The sequence below is a fragment of the Budorcas taxicolor genome, chromosome 17, assembly GCF_023091745.1.
Source record: "Budorcas taxicolor isolate Tak-1 chromosome 17, Takin1.1, whole genome shotgun sequence".
Classification (NCBI taxonomy): Eukaryota; Metazoa; Chordata; class Mammalia; order Artiodactyla; family Bovidae; genus Budorcas; species Budorcas taxicolor.
This window is the reverse complement of record NC_068926.1, coordinates 61,650,268-61,670,337: the sequence shown is the minus strand read 5'-3', so window position 1 is coordinate 61,670,337 and position 20,070 is coordinate 61,650,268.

The window sequence follows — 20,070 nt, the reverse complement described above, 5'->3', positions numbered from 1 at the left end:
AATGGGACAATAATAGCATCCACCTCGTAGTTATAAAGATTGGAGTTAGCACCCGTAAAGTGCTTAATACAGGTGGCAGATGTCTAGACATGTAGCAGGTGGTAGCTATTTTCGTTCCCTAAGGGTGATCTGAATTCATGACAGACCTTCCCAGAACATGTGCCTAATGCCAGGGAAGTTGTGAGGTGGGGGGCGATGGGTAGACATTCCTTGGAACTGGGAGCCAAAAGACCTGGAAATTATTTGGATTCTGATTCCACCACAAGCATCCTATGTGGGTTTCTTGAATCAGTCTTCAGATGTCTAATGAGACATGTACCTGATGCTCTAGACCCTGGAACACACGCCTTGGCATCTGAAAGGCCGGAGGTCCAGACTCAACTCTGCTACTTTCTATCTTTTTGGCTGTGGGCAAGCCACTGTCTCCCTCTGTTCCTCAGTCTCTCCATGTGCAAAATGAGGGCATTGAACCTGTGTCATAGAGTCTTTCTAGAAAAGATTCAATGAAGTTCTGCCAAAGAATTGTAGAATGCATTTGAACTTGACTCTGAGAGAGGCATCCTGAAGCATGGGCTTTGGAATTATACAACCCTGGATTTCAATCCTATGTCTGACATTTCTGGTGTAACATTATGCAAGAGACTTAACTTCTTGAGTCTCAGTTTCCTCAACTATAAAATGGGAGTAATAATAGTTCCCTCGAAAGGTCACGGTAAAGATTCAAGGAAATGACACATGTAAAGTCCTTAGCCAAAGGGCTTGTGTGTATTTGGTTCTCAATAAAATGACAGCTGCCATCATCCTCGCCACCACCATCATCACCGTCATCATGATCATCGATAAAGTGAAGCTCTAAATGGTCTCTAAGATCCTGACATGTTAAGCCCTACTTTCCAAGGAGGGGATTAGGTGACGAATGTGGTAGCTCACTCTGGGCCCTCTCAGTGGGACTGTCTAGAGGAAGGTCCCCAGTAAAGAGGGTTCTAATTCACTTTGCTGAGAAGTCCTAAACAGATTCTGGTCTACTTGAGATTTCCTGTCCTTTCCTCCCAACAAGCAGGAATAAGACCCATTGAGATCTGGAATGTTTGAAGCCATGGGAACCAACTTCTCTCTTTTTTTTAAAGAATTATATATTTTAATTTTTTTTTTTTTTTTGCTGTGCTGGGTCTTCTTTGCTCCACACGGGCTTTCTCTAGTTGTAGAGAGTGGGGGCTGCTCTTTAGTTGCGGTATGCGGGCTTCTCATTGCAGTAGCTTCTCTTGTTGCATCACACAGGCTCCGCACATGGGCTTCAGTAATTGTGATGCATGGGCTTAGTTGCCCCACGGCATGTGGAATCTTCCTGGACCAGGGATTGAAACCGTGTCCCCTACATTGACAGGCAGATTCTTATCCACTGTACTACCAGGAAAGTTCAGTCCATTTCTCTTTATGTATTTCTCCTTTTAATGATTTTGTTTTCTTGTCTGTATAGTGATTTCACCTCAGAATGTGAATCTGGGTTTTTGGGGTTTAGGTCTTTGGCCATGGCTCAGTTGTCTGATTTAGACCTTTTATAGTCTCCCAACTTCATCCCACTCAAACCATGAACTGAAAGGTGAGGCTGGCATATACCATTCTGGACTGGCTGTCAGTTCCTTTCTCCTTCTGTCAAGACATTTGAATCACAAGACAGCTTATGGATCATGGGGTTATAGCAGCCCACAACTTGGATGTTCTTATTGTTGCTTTTTAACTCCTTGCATAGTCATATGCTCATTTTGTGCAGATAAGACTTGGAGATGTTAAGTGACTTTTCCAAGGTTGTATGGGGGCTCGACTTGGTTCCAGAAACCTGTCAAGTGCTTATTCAACTAAACCATCCTGCCCCATAGAAATTTCCATTTCCTAAGCCTCATCTTCCTGCCCTGATTTTCAAGGCACCTGAGGTATAGGTCAGAAATCTGCAGTAGTGTGGGTGAGGACAGGTCAGCTAGGCTGATTTGGTGGGGAGGAGCCACTTGGAGACTCCCACACTGGGGTCAAACTCTTTTCTGAGCGAGCAGTGAAAGTCTGGGGGCGTATGTGGAAAAGGGGCTGTAAAGTTACAGCTTGTTTGCTTCGAGAGTGAACGACAAGATTAGAACAAGTGTGTGGTAGGTAGGCTGTCACTGACTTCACTGTGTGATGTCGAGAAGTCCCGTTCCCCGCCCCCCCCCCTCCACCTCCCCTGGACTCTCCCCCTTTTCTGCTCTAACCATCCAATTACTTAACTTCGCAGCCTGAGGGTTCGCTTCCCGCCCATCCCCTCCGCCGCCGCATTTTAGCGCTGTCCGCGGTGCTGATCGCCAATCTCCCGATTGCCATTTCCACCAGCTAGGATCTCTGGTGCGCCCAATCTCATCTCCCGGGCTCCCACCCCTCTTTCTCCAGGTACCTCACACATAAATCACGGCGTGGGGAAGGCAGGCTTGACTCCCCCTGCTCCGGGAAACTGCTGCCCCCTCCCTTGCTCACACCGGGTTTTGCAGCAGTGGTGGCAGCCGCCACTGATTCCCGCACCAGGGAAGCAATTGATTCGTCTACTGCCAGCAGCCCCGGAGTTGCCTACGCGGACGACAGAAAGAGAAAGAGACAGAAAGGGAGAGAGGACAGAGAGAGAAAGAGAGAGAGATTCACAGAGTGAAAACCTTCATCCATGTGGAGGGCAGGCTGAGGGAGCCACTGTCTTTACCTTGCCGACTGACTGGTCTGAGTTTTCTCCCCTTCCAGCAGTGGTATTTCTTTTCATCTTGGATCTGTGTGATTTAGGGATAGTTGCTCTGTGTGTGTGTGTGTGTGCGTGCATGTGCATGCGTGTGTGTGTGTGTGTGTGTGTGTGCAGTTGCTTTGATTTTATTTTGGGAAGAGTAGGAAAGTCAAATGAACAATTTTCTTTCAGGCACCTCCGCTGAGCTTTCAAACCAAGTCATCCAGAGTTAGCATCTTCCCACCCGTCAGGGAAGAGAGGAGTTGGCAAGAATTTGGCTCGCCCATTCCCCCTGCAATCCTCTGGTGTCTTGGTAAGTGATATTCTTCTCAATTGTGTAAATGGGCTAGGGGTATTGGAGTCCCAGTTGCAACGAGGTGTGTACATGCCCTGGTGGGATAGAGGTTAGGTGGGAGGGAAAGGGTGCTGAGGAATGACCACATTTATTTGCCCACATTCTGCAGTGTTTGATTGCCTAAGCAGCACCCCAAAGCCAAATGAGATTTCGGCTCACTGCCCAGGGTGGGGGTAAAATATGCTCATGTTTTAGGCAATGCAATCAAAATTGTGGCTTCTGCCCAATTTGTCCTCTCCCTTGCAACAGAAGCTTCTGAAAGTGGCCAGCAGTTCTCTGAGTGAAATAACCCTTTGTGGTACTGGCCAGCCTGTCATGGAAAGTCTCTGGGTATTCTGATCTAGTGGGTGGGCACCTTGACTCTGGATGAGAGAGGATCACTTATGGCTGGATGGTTAACCCTTGCCTAGGGTAACGTAGACATGCCAAGTGAAGCTTGCATAGGAGCGGGTGCAGATTGTACCATCTTCCAGGGACAGCTGAGTAATTAATTGTGGTAATTTTGTGCAAGCTTGCCTGTTCACAGTTTCCTGAGATGAGAGATCTAGGAGACATGAAAGGATCACATTTTTCTTGTGATGAATGGTCAGGCAGGTCAGAGGGGAGCAGCCAGCTGTCTGCTGAGCAGACAAGGTTTTATTTTCACAGGTGGCATAACCTGTAAGTGATTACACAGAGGGTGCACCAAGCCCAGGGGATTTCATCCTTGAGCCTGTCTCAGAGTAGGGAAAGGGGTGAATAAGGTTTGTTCAGCTTCTGGGGAAGGGTTCCAGGCTCCAGCTTCAGATCTGTTCCAGGACAGACCATACCCTGCTCTAGTTTCTTTATTCTGATGGGATCAGCCTCACCAACCTGTTAGTGAGTGGGAGGGGGAGGTCCCTTGTAACTGAATCCAGAACTCACATTTAATTTTAAATGCCTTTGCGGCTAATCTGTGACCCATCAAAAGGGGATTTGCTTTGCTTCCTGGTTTGATAATATCTACCTTTCTGGAAATGAATGTCCTTATTTTTAGCATCTTCACTGTTATCTCAGGGGCCACCCCCTCCCTGAGGATTTCCTCTTCCAGTTCTTATTCTTGGAGGTGGGAGGAATAAAACATCAGCCCCCAAGACTGGCAAGCGTAAGCACGGCCCACTCAATCACTTTCCCCAGCCCCAGAGCCAAGTGGGGACACCAAAATCCCAAGGCATATGACTGTTCAGGCAGGACATGACATGTGAGGCAGTGGGAAGGGATGCTTGGTGGTTAGTCCCAAAGAGCTGGTCCTCAAAAATCCCAGATTTTCCTTGCTGGGTGACCTTGGGGAGGAAGTTGCCTTTGTCTTCTCCTTGGGAAGCCTAAGTGTGAATGATGAATGTGGGGAAATTTGGAGCCACAGTCAAATAAGGAGCCACAGATTGGCCCATGGGTGATATTTAAAATTTTGAACTTTGGCACTAACTGGTCAGGCTGGACCACGGCTGGGGCCCTGGAGTGGGGGATCTCAGGGGTCTCCTGCTGTGCTGAGTGTGAACTCTTTAATTGCTGGATTACAGGGAGGTCTAGGGGGCTGGGGCAATATAACCAGCCAATGCAATATGACCATCCAGTGTAGGAGTGTATATATATATATATCCAGAGTTGATTTGCAATGTTACATTAGTTTCAAGGGTACAGCAAAGTGATTCAGTTACACATACATATGATAACCACTGGTTCAGCCACGCAGGGCAGGCCAGCCCACCTGAGGTAGCTGGAACTCGGCCATCCACCCATGGGTGCTTTTTGAACATCTATTCGCCGCCTCCCATCCTTATTTCCTTGGGGGTGGTTAGGATCCGAGAGGCTGCCCTCCCTACCCCCTCATCACACTTGAATTGGTGCATTGTGGTGCACCAGTGTAAGGGAAACAGAAGCTTCTGGAAAGAGCTTTGGAGTTGGATCAGGAGACCTGGGTCCCAGCCCCAGCTCTGCTTCCCCTTTCTGGGCCTCAGTTTCCCCATCTGTGCTATGAAGTAGCTGGTCTAGGTGACCCCAAGGCCGCTTCCATCTCTGAGACTCTATAACCGTGTGATGAGTATTGAGTATGTATATTTGTGCTTGTGTGCATTCATGCTTCTAGGAAGGGTTAGCCCTGTGTTTGGGAATTTATCAGATGTGTTGAGCAGGTTTTGTTTGGGTGAATCAGGATGGAGACTGGCTCTTGTAAGAACTTTCCTAGGTTCCTAGAATCCTGTGCTCAGCTGGAGAGGGGTCTTATTGGTTTGTGGCTTCAGTTGCATAGACATCCAGATCTGGCAGCGCTTGAAAGCCCTCTAGAGACTTATCCCAGAAAGACACCAAGGATCCCTTTGAGAACCTCCACTCTGGAAAGATGCCTGTGCCCTATAGCTCCCCTGAGCACCTCGAGTTCAGAACCTCTGATCTAGTCATCAGGGGGGCCAGGAAGGGCAAACAGCTTGCCCAAGACCACGCAGTGAGTCATGCACAGCAACACACAAAGACAAGGCACCTGCCTTCATTCCTGGCGCCAGCAGCTGCCGCTCCCCTGACCCAGCCGGGGTGGAGGGGGAGGACCTTCAGCAGCTCCTTTCCCATTTTCTGTCCTGTGAAGTGATCAGGAAGCATAGCTGTGGGGACAAATGCGGACGTTTCCTTTCTCAGTGGTGGGAGGGAGGCGGTGGCCAGAGATCCTGCAGTCCGAAATGGTGGCCTGGGAGGTCAGTCTCCCCGGCTTGCTGTGCCTTTTGTTTTCTTGCTGCCTGTACACATCCTGGCTGCCTATCTAAGGCTGTGGGTCTGGTCACAGTGGCTGCTCTGGGGGTCTATTTGTAAGCTGAGATGTTTACTCTTTATTTAACCCTCTCTCTCCGTCTCTCTGTGGGTCATAGAGAATCTGACACTTTCTAATAAAAACCACCATGACATGTGGGCTTATCTTCTGCTCTTTATCCCCTTCACGTTGGGAGCTGGTCATGAATGCAGACAGATCAGGAGTTGATGTAAAGGCGATGAGAAGCAAACAGCATGGTTTATTTCTGTTAAGCACTGTGGCTGTAACCTGGGATAAAAATAAATGCGGGACCCAGTAGTGGTGGGCTGGAGTGATGAGCTTAAATTATTCAGCTGCCACCCAGGATGGAGATCCTTGATGTGCTAGGAGAGTGAGGGAGGTACCACAGAAATAGCCTCTCCTTCCTGTTCCCCACTCCTGACTGTTTCTTTAACCAGCCTTTTTAGCCTCTAGGGGCTGCAGTGTGAGATGCCGGGAGCAAACAGACCTGAGTTTGAATCCTGGCTCCAGTGCTTGGTTGCTGTGTGACTTCAGGAGAGACCCTAAACCTCTCTGAGCCTCATTTTCCTCAGGTGCACTAAGGGAGCACAGTGTGGTGATAAAGAGCATAGGCTCTGGAAATAGATCTCCTGAGCTTAAATCCTGGTTCTAGCACTTTCTAGTTATATCATATCACCTCTCTGGGCTTCAGTTTCTCCATCTTTAAAGTGACGATAATAAAGGAACTGTGAGCATTTTGAGTTAATGTTTGCAAACTGCTTCTCACTGAGCCTGGCAAGGAATAAGTGTCCAATAAATGTGAGTGATGGGGATGCTGTTGGTGATGGTAGCAGTGGAGTCACCCCTGACCTAAATAAGACTGAGTTAGGATAGAGAAAGGTGACTCCTCTGTGCCAGGCATACAGCTCTGGGACCCAGGAGAGAGAGGACATGGTGTGGAGACAGGGGACTTCCAGTTCCACTTACTTAGTATGTGGTCTTTGTGCAGTTGCCGGGGGGTGGGGGTGGCAGACCTCAGTTTATTCACCCATGAAATGGGCATAATGACCACCTTTCTTTAAGTCTTTGTGGCCCCAAGGAAACAGGGCAGTCGTGAGTGTGGTGGGCAGGCCCTGGAGGAAGGCATTCAGGAGGAGAAGCCCTCCTGACTACTCTGTGTCTTTTGTTCCTCCAAATCCTTAGGAGGCTTTTGCTGAATCATCTCTACTCACCAACTTGGAGCCCAAGGATTTTTCCTAGGAGACTTGAGCTTTCCCTCTCTTCCCTGCCTTGGTGCTTTCCCTGCCACGGTGGGTGTCCCTACATACAGCTCCCAAGATGCTACAAGGCACGATCCTTAGGGCCAAGGCTGCACCCCCTTCCTTTTTAGAGTCACAGTTAGCACGGCAGGTGCTCAGCAGTGGCTTGCATGAGTGAATGAATGAATGAAACCTTGATTGACTAGTGAACTGGTCAGTTTGGAGAGATGCCTTTAGCCTGTGGTTCAGCCAGTGACCTGCATGCAGTAGGTCCAGGTTAGCACTGGTTCATTATGATGAGTCATTGGTGAAGAGTAAAAAGATTGGCTTTCGTCTCAGATCTGCTACAGGCAAAGAACTGGCCTTTCTCTCCTGTCAAAGAGTCAGCTGACATTTATCCATATGTCATACATTTATTGAGTACTTACAGTATGCCTGGCACTATGGTGGGCATTGGCAAAAATATAATAATAACAGGGACAAGGACACAGTCCCTTTGGGACTTAGATAAAGTAAGTGACTGCCTACAATATGTGATCTTTTCAGGGAGAGGGCAGGTTTTAGTACAAAGAGGTCTTCCTTCATCACCCTAAAACACTCAGCTCACTGATACGTGAAAATCCGTCATTAAAGTTTCATTCTTTGTCTTTAGGCTTTGCTCTTGGATGAAGAGCAGATGCTTTTGGGGTGGAATAATGCATCCTGCCTTATTAGTCACTTAAACTTTAGCGAGGCGGAGTTGTAAAATCCTTTCTGAAAAGTGAGGGGAGCTTTTTGAAAAGCTTTTTGCCAGTGAGAAGTGGCATTTGCACAAAGTAAGCTTGCGGCTTTACCTGGGAGGGCAAAAGGCAGAGAAAGACAAATGTTGCTGGGTTCACATTCCGCTGTAAAAAGCTCTCCGTGCTCAAGAGACTGATTCACCTGAACTGGGTGGTTCATCTGACTCAGTGGTTCTCAGAGTATGGTCCTCACCACCTCCCATCCCCACCCCCAGTGGTATCAGTATCATCTGAGAACTTGTTAGAAAAGGCAAATTCTTGGGTTAGATTCTGGACCCGTCCCATTAGAAACCCTGAGTGCAGGGCCCTGGGCTCTGTGTTTTCCTAAACCACCAATGCTATAGATTAAAGAGTTATTTGACATGCAAAACACTTTTACAGATGTTAATTATAATAGTTCTAGGTGTGTTGTGAGCGTCAGACTTTTTGCCATGGTCCCCCACCCTCCACATCCCCCAAGGGGCTGAGAACTGGGTCTGTTGCCTCCCCAGGACACATCATTAACTTTCTGCTACTGGCTCCCTCTATTTCTCATGGGAGAAATAGAGCTGGACCTAGCATTCCCTGCTAACCTAAGTGCTCTAGGAGGCTGCTGCTTTCTCAGGCAGGATGCAAGGACTCAGGTTATAGGATGGTTCATTGTCAAGGTGGTAAGGATCAGCCCTCCAGCCTGGCCAGGGAACAGACTTGGTTCCTTAAGTCCAGCACAGCTTCCCATTTGGGCCAGGGAAAAGTGGGAGACCAGGGTGCAGTGCTGAGGCACCAGACTGCATATGCAATGTCACTGTGGTTTCTTGGAAGTAATTGTCTTGCTGTCATTACTTTTAAAGACATAATGCACACTTTAATCTCATTGTAATGGAGCTGTGTCAGACTCTGGCTTAGGAATGCAGCTAGTGAGCAAGATGACTGCCCTCAGGAAGCTGGGGGCTTTGCCCACCCCTCTGCCATCAATCAACAAGAGGAAATTCATCTGACAGTGTCATAATGATGTTTGGTTTGTGAAAGATTTATTTGGAGAGCGGGAGAAAAGAAAATCTCTCCGCATCTCTTAATATAATCTTCTAAGTTTATTCAGCTGCCTTTTTCATCTTTCTTCCTCTCTCTCTTTCTTTCTTTCTCTCCTTCCTTTCCTCTGGAATGAATCTACACCATGATAAGCAGCAGCTTGTGAATGGAAGCAGCTTTCAGTAGAGAACAGAACTTGCACCAAGCAAGTTTGGTGCCAGCCGTTGATGGCGAGGTAGTGTCTGGGGCTCCTGAGAAGAGAGGTGATTTCTCAAAGCTTGTTGGGAGGCCCTCTGTGTGAGATGCTGCCAGAAGGCGTCTGTGTGGTGCACTCTTCCCCCAGCCTAGCCTGCCCCTGTCCCATCCCCTCTGTCTGTCCGTTTCTTCTATCACTGTAGCACTGTGTCTCTAAGCCTCTGCCTCTTCTCTCTCCCCTTCTCACACCCCCGCCATATCCCCTTCTCCATCCTTCTCACCCTTTAAAAATTCCCTTTCTTTCTTCTCATAGTTCTTTCCTCCCCTTCTTTCTTCCTCGTCTGATCTCTGCTCTCTCCCTCTGGCTGGCATTTTCTCCCAATCTCTTTCCATCTTCCTCTCCTAAATTCTGCCCTTCCCCATCCCGTCTTTAGCCTCACCCAGGTAGATATACCAAAGTGACTTGGGAAGGGAATGCATTTACAAGTCCCGAGACCTGAAGTCGAGTCTCTGAGTGGGATGAACCAGCTCTCCCAGTTAGCCTGGGACTGAGGGGATTCTTGGCAGGCAGGACTTGCTGTGTTAAAACTGAGAGAAGCTCAAGCAAATCAGGACCAGTTGGTCATCTTACTGCTAAGGTCAAGTGCTTGGGTCTTTGTGGAGCTTTCAAAAGGCCAGAGATGTAACTTCCTGGGCAAGTTCCCTGTCCTTCTGCTCTGGAGAGGAGCAGAGTGGTTTCTGAAGCCCTCCCCAGCCTCAGTGTGTTCAGCATGGCTCTGCATGGCTCTGAAGACTACCTGGGCATGCAGAGGCCAGTGGTCAGTCAAGGGCATGGGGCTGACCCCTTCCTCCTTTCTGACTTCCTTCCTCCAACAAGACTGACCACCCAGCCAGTTAGCTCTGCTCTCCTTAGTCACGAGAGGGACCTGGCGAGAGACTGCAGGTGGTCGCTATGACAGACAATTCCCAAACTTGAACCTGGGTCAGAATTCCTTGGAGGGCTGTTAACACAGAGTTTCTGATTCAGTGGAACTAGGGTGGGGCCCAAGAATGTGCATGTCTAACACATCATTCCCAGGGGACATGGATGCTGCTGCTCCAGGAATTCCACCCTGAGAGCCACTGCTTTCTGCAAACTCATTCCCTTTCATTTATTTATTCCCTCATTTATTCCTTCCTTCATTCATTCTCAGATGTTTATTGAATCCTACCATGTGCCAGGCACTGGGGACTCAGCAGTGAATGAGACAGGGTTCCCTGCCTTTCTAGAGCTTACAGTCTAGTGAGGAACAAAAGAAACACACAAACAAGACAGTTTTAGACTATGTCAAGTGCTATGAAGGAAACAGCATGACATGACAGATAGTGATAAATGGTGTGCAGGGAGAGAGATAACTTAGTAATTAAAATTTAGTTATATGCTGTCCACCTGAAGTTATCACATAGTTAATCAGCTATACTCCCATACAAAATAAAAAGTTTTAAAAATTAGTTACAAAAAGGATGGCCAGGGGAGATGGTAATGGTTGGATTGAGAGCTGAGTCTCTAGAAGGAGCCAGAAGGATCCAGGCTGGGGGGCTGACAGTTGCAGAAGCAGAGACAACTATGTTGTCTTGATGGAACAGCAAGAAGGCCAGTGTGGTGGGATGGGGGGAAAGTGAGGGGGCCGAGGTGGGAGGGGCCTGGGGGCTGCAGGACCTGCCAGGGTAGGCATGGAGTCTGGATTTCGCTTCTCTAGGGGGTGGGGGGAGGGCTTGAATCAGAAGAGGGACATGACCTGGTTTACAATTTTGGTAATGATCGCTTTGTTTTCTGAGTGGAGAGCAGACTGCAGGAGGCAGGGGTGGAAGCCAGGAGACCAGTGATGGGGAGCAGTGATGCAGCCTGGGGGACTAGGGGGTGCAAAGAAGATGGTGGTCAGATTCCGGGTGGCTTCTGCAGTAGCTCTTACTGCAGTAGCCACCGTTTACTGATGGATTAGGCGTGGGGGTCCGTTCTTATCAGTGGTTCAGCGGTTGTGATTCCGGGCACCGAAAGTGGGGCCCGTGGGTTAAGATGCCAAGACCAACAGGGTGTGCAGAGGAAGGGGCCTTTCAGGGGGGTCTGCAAATGCCCTTCCCAGGCCGGCTAACGTGTATCGTCCCGTCTCCGCCACCCCCGACCCCCAGAGGAAAAGGCGGCAGCTGGAGTTTTTCTTTCTCCCATGAGCAGTGGCTGGATTAACCTGTCAGCATTAGGAGGACATCGGAGGAACTTGGCGAAGCCAAGGAAGCCACTGGAAGTGGCCGCTGCTGCCATGTCAGGCTGGGGCGTGGGGTCAAGTCTCTCTCCCAAAGGTCTGGAGATCGGAGTGGGGGCTTGTGGGAACAGTTGTTGGACAGGATGGTGGACCACTTCTGGCGTCTGCAGCTTCCCCTCTGATCGTTAGAGACCTATCTGTGGCTCACCTGAGCCGGGAACCTAGGCCAGAGGGCATCATAGGCACTGAGCATGCGCCGAAGGAAGGGCACTGGAGGACCTTCATCCCCCCTCCGCTCCCCTCCCCACCCCGGCCAGGGTGAAAAGCCACGTGCAGACCGATGACGTGACTTGTATGCCTTTCAGAAAGGCATCTGCTGCTGTTTCTTTTGATTTGCTTTCTCTCTCTTTTTTTTTTTTTTTAAAAAAAAAGAGAGGGTTGGAAGGGTTGATCTAGCCAGGGCCGACCTCCGTGTTATGTGTGTGTTTTTTAAAGATGGGCCTGGGCGCGTCACCAGCGCATAAGCCACTTTGGGGAGAAATCTCCAGGAAAAAGAAATAGTGCTTAATGCTGGTTACCAAGTGGGGGCCTTACTTCTGATTATAGTGGGAGGAGAGCCGTCCTCATTCACAGCCTCTCAATTTTCCACGGAGAACTCATCTGCTTTAAAGATTAGCATGAAATTTTCGTTCTGATACAAGGTGGTGAGGGTGAATTTATTATTTCTCATATCAATGGCACCCCACTCCAGTACTCTTGCCTGGAAAATCCCATGGATGGAGGAGCCTGGTAGGCTGCAGTCCATGGGGTCGCTAAGAGTCAGACCGACTGAGCGACTTCACTTTCACTTTTCACTTTCATGCATTGGAGAAGGAAATGGCAACCCACTCCAGTGTGCTTGCCTGGAGAATCCCAAGGATGGCGGAGCCTGGTGGGCTGCCGTCTATGGGGTCGCACAGAGTCGGACACGACTGAAGTGACTTAGCAGCAGCAGCAGCAGTACACGACCATGACCATCATCTATCCTTGAAGGCTTCTTTCTCAGTTATTTATTCTGTATTATTTATTTTTAAAATTAAGTAATTAATTTTTAATTTATTACTTATTCCCTTTTATTCCCCTACCCCACACCCCTTCCCTAATAGGCAACCCTTCTATTCTGTTCAGTGATCATCTCTTTTGTTTATGCACCTGCAAAACGTGTATTTTTTTCCTTAACTTTTTATTTTGTATTGGATTATAGCCGATTAACAACGTTGTGATAGTTTCAGGTGACCAGCGAAGGGACTCAGCCGTACATACACATGGATCCATTCTCCCTCACACTCCCCTCCCATCCAGGTTGCCGCACAACACTGAGCAGAGCTCCCTGTGCTGGACAGCAGGTCCTTGTTGGCTATCCATTTTAAATATAGCAGTGTGTGCATGACCTTGCCAAACTCCCTGACTGTCCTTTCCACCGGCAACCATAAGTTCACAAAACATGTATTTTTAATTTACACAAATGGTATAGTGCTATAGATCTCATTGTTTCTCACCTTTTCCCCCCAACCCAGCACTGTTTTTTAAGAGATTGTGAGATGTGCATCTAATCCTTTGCTTCTAATTGTTGCTGTACTCCAAAGTGTAAATCCCTTATAGCTTACCCATTTTCTCATATTAGTTTCTCTCCAGTTACCCAGATCATTTCTGGAAATTTCCCTGCACTGGGCAGCCTGGATTCTTCAAGACATAGAGATTCATTTTTAATAGAACTTTATTGTCATTTGGGGCTTCCTTGGTGGCTCAGATGGTAAAGAATCCACCTGCAATACAGGAGACCCAGGTTCAATCCCTAGGTCAGGAAGATCCCCTGGAGAAGGGAATGACTACCCACTCCAGTATTCTTGTCTGGAGAATTACCTGGTGGGCTATAGTCCATAGCGTCGCAAAGAGGTTGGACATGGCTGAAGCAACTTAGCATGTAGCAATGTCATTTGAGAGGTGCAGGTTGATGCTTTACTGTTTTGCTTTGGATGGTTTGCTCAGCAAACACTGAGGAACAGCTTCTAATATCAGACCCCATAGGTATGTCGAGGAAAGCAGAGGTCAAGTTAATGGGGTCTGGAGCCAGGGACATCTGGGTTTAAATTCTGTCTCAGATACTCATTGACTGTGTGACCTTTGGCAAAGTGAGTTTGTCACTCTGAGTCTCAGTTTCCTCTATAAAATGGGGATAGTCTTAATATTCTTATTTTATAAGATTGCTTGAGAGTGAAATGAGATTATGCCTGATGTGGTTTGTGTAAGAAAACCTTGTCTTAAATGATACTTGGGGGCGGGATATGGATAAATAGGTGTTAATGGCCCCTCCATGTTCTGCTGAATTTACCGTGTGTGGAAGGGTGTATGTGTGTGTGTTGGGGAGCAGTTTCCTGGCTGAGGTTGAAGCAGTCATTTCCTTCAACAACCTGTTGAGTAGTCATTTCCCCAACTACCCAGAGAGACCCGGATCCCATCCCAGACTCAGCCACACAAGCTTCTCTGTGTGCCGCCCCCCCCCCCCGCCCCCCCCCCCCACCCCAGAGCCTTGGTTTCCTCCTCTAACTCTAACGTGGGCTCTGGAAAAACACTGGTGGCAGCAGAAAGGATCGCGTTGCCCCTGAATATGCTCAGAGGGTAAAATGCTTCAGAGGCTGGTAGTTTGCCTCCTCAAGTGGCTATAGAGGCTCCCCAGAGCCACCCCCAAGGCCCTGGGATTGAGCAGCTTTCAGCTCTGGAAAATCCTCCCTCTGGTTGTCATGGCAGCAGATCTGGAATGGGAACCTTTATTCCGATGGAGCAGCAGGGGGACATTTCTGATTGACACAGACTAACGGTGGCCTCAGGGCTCTACTACAGGGTGGTCTCTGATGCCCTGGGGAGCTCCCCACCTGCTCTTCATCCTGTTGCTAGAAAGGGCTCTGAGATAAAGTCTGGCCAATTGGGTTCAAGTCCCAGCTATGCAACATGGTAATTATATCCTGGAGCTGTAGTTTTGTACAGGAAGCAAATGAGTTGGGGGATAGACAGAGCAGTCCCAAGGACTAGCCCTGTGCTTTTCATTCACATGAGTTATTGCCTTTAACCCTCAGAAATCCTTGGGAAAGAGACAGTATTATGTCCATTTTGCATACAGAATTCTGAGGCAACAGAAAGCTGGAGAGGCAGCTTTCTCAGTCCCCTCCCCCGCTGCCCCCAGTTCATTTAGTAAAGGGTGGATTCAACAACTCAAATCCAGATCTTTGGGATATTACAGTCAAGTTTCCATAGCAAAGAAATAAACTTCCTAGGGCCTCATTCTTCTGTTCTGTAAAATGGGATAATAGTTACCACTTCCCTTACTATTCAGAATTGTTGCAAAGATCGAGCAATTTAGAAACAATTTTTAACAATGTAAAGTTATGACCAACCTAGATAGCATATTCAAAAGCAGAGACATTACTTTGCTGACTAAGGTCCGTCTAGTCAAGGCTATGGTTTTTCCAGTGGTCATGTATGGATGTGAGAATTGGACTGTGAAGAAGGCTGAGCACCGAAGAATGGATGCTTTTGAAGTGTGGTGTTGGAGAAGAGTCTTGAGAGTCCCTTGGACTGCAAGGAGATCCAACCAGTCCATTCTGAAGGAGATCAGCCTTGGGATTTCTTTGGAAGTAATGATGCTAAAGCTGAAACTCCAGTACTTTGATCACCTCATGTGAAGTGTTGACTCATTGGAAAAGACTCTGATGCTGGGAGGGATTGGGGACAGGAGGAGAAGGGGACGACTGAGGATGAGATGGCTGGATGGCATCACTGACTCGATGGACGTGAGTCTGAGTGAACTCCGGGAGATGGTGATGGACAGGGAGGCCTGGCGTGCTGCGATTCATGGGGTCGCAGAGTCGGACATAACTGAGCGACTGAACTGAACTGAACTGAAAGCTCTACAGAAACAGATTGTCTGGTCTTCAGCTCCTTCCGGTTTGTAGCCAAAGCAAGAACATCACTCTTGTAAAGGACTGGATCTCACTGACCAGTAGGGTGCTGTATTCTCAGTGCTTAAAGCACAGCCACTGCCTCTAGACTTCTTTGGAATTCAGCTGTGCTACTTGCTGGACTGTGACCTTGGGCAAGTTGTTTGGCCTCTCTGGCCTCAGTTTACTCACCTATAAGATGGGAATAATAATATCATCTCCCTTGTAGAGTTGCTATGAAGATTACATGAGTTAATATACATATGAAGCACTCAGAACAGTGCCCAGTACATGGTCAGCTATAGAAATGCTAGCTCTTTATTATTGCATAGGACTTATATTTTAAAAATTACTTTTAGAGTCAATGGTGTTTCACAATAACCTTATGAAGGGGAGAGTTGGGATTTACTCCTTCCATTTACAGATGAAGGAACTAAACCCCATAGAGGTAAACCTTTTCCCTAAGATCGCAAGGTAAGCTGGGGACCAGAAAAAAGTTCAGTCTTCAGGGATGACAATGGCTACACCACAGAACTCTAAAGCACAGCAGATCCACCAGGCCAGTGACAAGGCATCAAGCCGACAAAATGTGACAATATGCTGGAAAAAGCAGGCAGTTAAAACCGTGTCCTCAGCATCCTTCCTGGTGGGCCCCAGCAGCTGTGGCTGTGAGCACTTCCAGGTGGGGGGCTCCAAGTCATGAAACACAGCAGGGGGCTGACTCCCATAGCATGCTGGGAGCCCCAGGCTAAACACACAGGGTTCTGTAGGCTACTTCTCATGCTTTGGGGAAAGTTGGGTGTCTCCCCCTCTCCCAGCTTCTGTTCTCACTCCCCTGCACTTGCCATCAACAAACCTCTGGCCTCTTTGTTGTTCACTCCACCAGTTGGTTGGCTCAAGGCGGGGGTATGCGTGGACCAAGCATTTGTAGATAACCTAACTTGCCTGTGGGACAGCCCAGCTGTTAAGGGCTTAGCATTGAGAGCTAAGACTCCTTGGGTATTCATATCTCCATTTCATCTCTTTTAACTGTGCAGACCTGGCCAGTTACCAAAGTTCCCAGTACCTCAGTTTTTTTCCAACTATAAAATGGGAATGCTGTTAACTGCAACACAGATTTTACAGGGTTCTCACAAGATCAGATGGGTTCATATGGGCAGAGATGCCAGGATCCTATCATCACCTTTGTTGTTATTTTTTAATAGCCGATACAAACTTCTGAGATCTTGGGGTCTATTCGTAGTTCAGGGAGGCTCTAGGAGATCACTTGTACTAGTGGTTTCCAAACATGGATCTGGCCTGTAATAAAGTTCCCACTAGCCTTGGTGAAAGGAGGAAATTAGGCCTTTACAGACAGGCAAAACATTACCAACTAAATTTTCCTAGAACGACTTTTCATTTAGGCTGACATTGTCTTTTCTGCTCATTTAATGTTAAAATATGTTCTTTAAAAATGACACATTGGCAATAGTTGATGGTAGTTTCTTTAAAAAAAAAAGTTTTAGTGCCCTTCCTTGGAAAATAACAACAACAGCAAAAGTGGAGAGCCCTAGGGAGTGCCCCCTAAAATCTGGAAGAGAATTGTAGTCATTTGAGAAATCCAGATGTCTGGGAGCTTATTTTGCCCAGTCATTAACTTCAGGGGTTATTTAATTTTAGTGTATGCAAGAATCTCCTGGGGTATTTTTAAATTCTCAAGGCCCATCCCTAGAAACTCTGCTCAGAAGATTTGGGTTGTACCCTGGAACCTGCAAGGTAAAGGGTTTCTTGACTGATATGGTTGCAGCTGATCCATGGGTCATTCTGGGAGGAACAATGCTCTTTCCCATGGGCGAATTCTCTTCATCACTTCCTGGGCAGTGGGCTTGAATGCCTCTAGGATGGTTGGCTCAGCATCTACAAAGTCATTCTGTGCAATGCTGAACAGGTCTGATCAGCGTGGTTGTCCTTCTTGATGTTAACTTAGGTCTGATTCCTGTCACTCCTGATCATTTTACCTTCCAGAGACAAACTGAAGAAATGAAAATCCTAAGACAGAACATGATCTTTAAGTGCACATTAGGAGGTAATTGTATGAGGCTATAAATCTGAGTTCATTTTTGTCAGGGGGATAATTAAAAAATGAATGTCTGGTCTGCTCTGCATTGAATTTAGAGGTCCTCTCAACGAACATCATTTATTCATTCAACATATAGTTACCACTATTCAGTTGATAGATACTTAATGACTACCTACTACCATGTAGGTCAGGTGTCCCCAAATAATAAAGTGGACCTTCAATTTCCACATTTTCCCTGTAAAATCAGTCCCTCCTGACTTGCACAGAATGGTTAGCCAGACTTTAAAAAATAACCTATTAGGAGCTGAAAGAAAGAAAACAGAACCTATTAAGGGATATAGATGAAATGGTCAAATGTCCATTTATAGTGTTTGATTCATCAACTATATTATACAAAAATACTTATTATATAAAATAATCAAGTAATTCATAAAAACTATGCTTTCTGCCACTGACACATATTTTAAAAGCAATCAACAAACCAGAAAAGTAAGGACAATTTTATAATTTTTTTAAAAAGTCATCTGCTACAAATACTTTATGTTAAAGAATGGGAAAAGGAGGAGATACCATTTGGAGCATAATGGTTGAAAAGTTTAGAAAGAATTTCCTAACTATTTTGTTATTCAAAACAAGTAAATCGAGAGAGATAAAGACAGTGTAAAAAACTTTAAGGACCTGGATAGAAGGAAGTTTCCATTTTCTGAGGGATATTTGGTCGGGGTGGGGGTGGGGGGGGAGTCCTTATGTTCTATTTGGTCATTTTTAGTATTTATTGGGCACTGTGCTCACTGTGCAGATACAGTAGAAAACAATTTAGAGCTGGTACCTTCCCTCGAGGAGGTAAAATATAAATCAGTGATGATACAAATGAATATGTGATTAGAACCTGAGGCAAGGGTTCTAAAGAGAGGAACACAAGTTTATGAGCACATGTCACAAAGCAATCCGACCTCATCTTCCTGGAGAAAGTGACATTTGACCTGGGAGCTGAGATGAATAGATGTTAACCAAGTGAAAAGAGAAAAGAACATTCATGGCAGGGAAAAAAGCATGTGTCAAGGCCCTGAGGTGGTGATATTCAAAGATCAAACAAAGCCAGTATCGCGAAAACATGGGGTTGTGGGGAGCTCAGTGTGAGATGAGGTTGATGGTACCTGCAGGGCCATCATGAGGCAATTTGTCTTTATTCTGAGAGCAGTGCGATTTTATAAGCAAGAGGATGACCTAGCCTTATCTGTTTTGAAAATGACTTCCCGGTTGCAGCACAGGGTTCACTATAAGGGGAGGAAATGCTCTAAACTGACTGAGAAAGTTTCTTGTATTGGCCAATCTGCCCACACCCCTTCTCTTTATAGCACTGCTGCTGCTGCTGCTGCTGCTGCTGCTGCTGCTGCTGCTGCTAAGTCGCTTCAGTCGTGTCCGACTCTGTGCGACCCCATAGACGGCAGCCCACCAGGCTCCCCCATCCCTGGGATTCTCTAGGCAAGAATACTGGAGTGGGTTGCCGTTTCCTTCTCCAATGCATGAAAGTGATTATAGCACTGACTTCTTAGAAATCAGGAAGACAGTGGGACCCCAACCAGGGAGTGTTCTGCAGTTAATCATGGTGTAGGGTCCAATTCCTGAAAATGTGAAGTCTGAGAGTGGAGAGGGGAGGTAGGATAGTTGCCAGTCTGCCTGGGTTTGAATCCCCGCTCTTCTGCTGTGCAGGCTTTCTGGGTAGCTCAAACAGTATGATCTGCCTGCAGTGCGGGAGACCTGGATTCGATCCCTGGGCTGGGAAAGTCTCCTGGAGAAGGGCATGGCAACCCATTCCAATATTCTTGTCTGGAGAATTCCATGGGCAGAGGAGCCTGGTGGGCTACAGTCCAGCTGCTGCTGCTGCTAAGTTGCTTCAGTCGTGTCCAACTCTGTGCGACTCCATAGACGGCAGCCCACGAGGCTCCCCCATCTCTGGGATTCTCCAGGCAAGAACACTGGAGTGGGTTGCCATTGCCTTCTTCAAGGCTACAGTCCATGGGGTTGCAAAGAATTGGACATGACTAAGTGACTAACACTTTCACTTTTCTGCTGCTGTGTGACTTTGAGCAAGTTACTAAACCTCCATGTACCTCAGTTTCCTCATCTGGAAAATGGGGATAACAATAACATCTACTTCCTGGGATTGTCTTGGGAATTTAAGAAGCATATATATATATATATGTATATATATAAGAAGCATATATATATATATATATATATGTATGTATATATATAGTCTTTGCTTGGAACAGGCATGGGGCTTCCCTTGTGGCTCAGCTGGTAAAGAATCCGCCTGCAGTGTGGGAGACCTGGGTTCAATCCCTAGGTTGGGAAGATCCCCTGGAGAAGGGAAAGGTTACCCACTCCAGGATTCTAGCCTGGAGAATTCCGTGGACTGTATAGTCCATGGGGTCACAAAGAGTCAGACACAACTGAGTGACTTTCACTGGAACAGGCATGAGAGATGCTTGATAAACACTAGTTATTGTTATTTTGATGATGGTGATGAAATTACAGAGTTCGACATTCTAGAGGGGGTACTCTTGATCCTTTCCAGTCTCTGCCCACTGCCTCACTTCCTTTTGGACTTTACTTAAACATCAGCTTCTCAGTGAGGCCTTTTCTAATCATCTTATTTAAAATATAACCCCCCCTCTGGAATTTTGTTTCTTCTTTCTTTGTTTTATTTTT